We start from the raw sequence: 3,149 nt of genomic DNA, 5'->3' as shown, positions 1-3,149 counted from the left end.
ATTTGTGGTAGTGAGGGACTGTGTTTGCGCTTTCCCCTTTAAACCAGAACTCAAACACATTAGTGTTTTCCCTATATGTGGAATTATAACATCCATTATTTTAGCAATAAGTTTTTACGTTTGGACTATAGCGTCTTCTAGGCTATATTTATATATGTATGTATATATGTGTGTGTGTGTATGTATGTATGTATGTGTGTATATGTATATGTATGTATTCCTTAGGAGACTAGGTAAATTATGTATAATTATATATTTTCCTTAAGCTCTGCTGGGCCTCTCTTACAAGCAATGAAGATGTGGACTGCCCGGTGTATCAGTAACTGGCTCAGGTTCTCTTTTCCTTTTTATAGGTATGATGATCGCTTCTCGGCTGTGATCATGTGTAGTAGTTTCTTATCAGTTTAATATCTGATTCACCCCTATGCGGGGCCATATCTTAAATTAATTTACAACAGGGAGATGGAAAAAGAGCTTGCTCTCTCTACTCCACGCATTAATTTGAGTATATCTATGTCTCTCCCTCCTTCGGGGAAGGTCTCCATTATCCAGTGTAGAGTATATGTTTATATCCATCCCAATACTAGGCTGTAAGGTCTGGTCTCTCCTCTGAACCAGTTCCTTTAGACTAGTGAGTCATAGACTGCGGTATCTTGGTGCGACCAGTAATGTCTCCACTAACAACTCTCCTAGTTTTTAACACAGGAGGAGGCATTTACTGGTGCTACTGCAGTCTACAGACCAGGTTGTAAAGTGTATGGTCTCAGTCGACCTATGGAACCTATTGGTATTCTACCTGTTTGAGGTTACTGGCAACGTTGAACACAGGTTGGTTAAGGCCACAGAGAAACCAAATGGCCCCTGGTCATCGCAGGTAAGGGTTTGCTCCACCTTTCTAAGCAGGTACTCTTGCCTCAGATTCATTTAGAAGAGTAACAGGCTCACTGTGCAACAGCACGCTTTTGACATAACACCTAACAGCTATAGTGGTAGACTTCTGTCTCAGTAGGCTACCTCCTTTCCTATCAGTTGGCTCTAAACCCTAGAAGTTTTGTTCTATATTCAACACTTCCTTCTATATGCAAGATGAGCCAGAGCAAAAGTATTGATGCTTCGCACAGACCTATTGTACATAACCTATTACAGTCATTATTTTATGTTAGTTTGTTTTTTTTTGCATCCTGCTAGTTCTCTATCCTTCTATGGGCCGTATCCAATTAGAAGTGAAGAGCCGAGATCTGCGGAAAATTATCGCAGATCAGGGCTTTTCGCGTGGCGGAAACTTATCTCTGTATTCAATTCCAGCCGGGTTTCGCGTACGCGGAAATTCAATGCAATGTAATAGGTGAAAAAGATTCGTCTCTGAATAGCAGGAAAAAAGAAGTACAAAATATTTATTTTGGGGTGCAAAGGTGGGGAAACCACTCAGAACCCTTGGGACAGCCCCCCAAAGGACAACTGTGTCAAAAAAGTCCTGGAAAACAATTAAGAACACCCCCAAAAAAGTACTTTCTTTTTTGGGGTAAAAAAGCACAAAGTGGGGGGACAACTTCAAAAACTAGCGAAATAAGGTTCTGGGTGTGCTCTAAGAAGGGGCCAAATGTTTTTGGGATTGCAGGTGCTTGTATGATGGAGGAATTTCACTTTTATTAAAACTTCACTTTAGAGACCTAAAAATATGCTAGCACCCATTTTCAGGTATCCCAATACTGCTTAAAGCCATTCTTCACCACTTGTGCAAAAACACTAATAAGAAGCTATTGAAACAACTTAAGGCCCCCAAATAGCTTTATTAGGCCTACTCGGGCACATCTACATTGATTCCCAATGTTATTGCATCTTTTTGGGGGGTTCAGGCTGATTTCCCCATTTCGGACAGAACTTTTTGACTTCGCAGTTTGCCGTTTTCACGTGGTTTGGAATTGAATAGGGTGAAGAGCGGGGGCGTGCACGTTAAGTTTCCGCATCCAAAGCAGGCGGAAAGTCGGGCAGTGGACGCGAAACTAATTGAAAACCGCCCTATGTCGGCTAGACCTGGTCTGCCAATCCTTTAGTGCACTTATATCTCCTTGGGGAGTTATATCCACATTGCCTTCTGAGGTACATAGGTGTTCATCATTTTCACTTACCCGGTTTCCCTCCTTGATAGAGTGATACGCCTTGGCTAACTGACTCTAGATGTTTAATGGTTCTGCACAATTACTTCCAGGGTCGATGGTCGCTTCATGAGTCAACTCTCCAGATCGATGTGTTGAAACTCTGTGTAATCTACACGCTCTTGTGGAAGCTACCTCCCTTCACGAAGGTTGGCCTGTTTGGATCCTGTTAGACAATGCCACTGCCGTTGGGTTTTTCATCCCTCAAGGAAGGACACGCAGTCACAGGGCCTTGCATGAGGTGAGTTACATTCTACGGTGGATAGAGCCCCATGTTTTGACGATCTCAAGGGTGTTCTTCCAGGAGTGGAAAACTGGGAGACCAATTTTCTCAGTCGTCTAGACCTTCATCCTGAATAATGGGACCTTCAGCATGTGGTTTTTTCCGAACTGCTGATTGGTTAGGCAGGCCAGACATACATCTCATGGTCTCCAAGCACAGTCATCTGGCGGTACTGCTCCAGAACAAGGGACCCAAATGCAGAGGTGGTAAGCACTCTGACAGTGTTTGGAGGTACGATTTCATGTACCTCTTCCCTCTTTTTTTTCCCCTTCCGCTAGTCCTCAGGCGTGTGAAGCGAGAAGTGGACACGGTTTTTCTTGTAACTCCGACTTAGCCATTGGGCCTAGTTCTCAAATTTCCAACTGCTCTTCATGCAGGATCCATGGCTACTACCGTTTCACCATGGCATGGCTGTTGGGCCGCAATTTTAGACGTAGCGGAGTTCCGGAGTTTTCACCGTGTTCAGGGTTCACAAGCCGGTTACATCTGCTCCTTATCATCACATCTGGTGTACTTATGTGATCTAGTGTGAAGAGCAGGGGTTTCCCACCACTACCTTACGTCGCTCCGTCTACTTCCCTTCACCGGGACCTGGATGCTGGGTTATGCTGCGGTTCTCTCAAGATTTCAGGTCTCTGTATTGTCGATATTTCAGCGCCGCCTGGCCTTTTCCCTCAGTTTCAATCTTTCTTCAGGGGGTTTTCCTAGGA

General features: G+C 44.1%; 1 pseudogene; it reads left to right on the top strand.

The window, feature by feature from the left end:
- Nucleotides 1–361: 361 nt before the first annotated feature.
- LOC148517761 (U2 spliceosomal RNA) lies at nucleotides 362–524 on the top strand (annotated as a pseudogene).
- The last annotated feature ends 2,625 nt before the right edge of the window (nucleotides 525–3,149 follow it).

The sequence above is a fragment of the Taudactylus pleione genome, unplaced genomic scaffold (assembly GCF_031769625.1).
Source record: "Taudactylus pleione unplaced genomic scaffold, aTauple2 ptg000211l, whole genome shotgun sequence".
Lineage (NCBI taxonomy): Eukaryota > Metazoa > Chordata > Amphibia > Anura > Myobatrachidae > Taudactylus > Taudactylus pleione.
The sequence above is the reverse complement of the archived record's forward strand: the minus strand, read 5'-3'. Positions and strand labels throughout refer to the sequence as shown.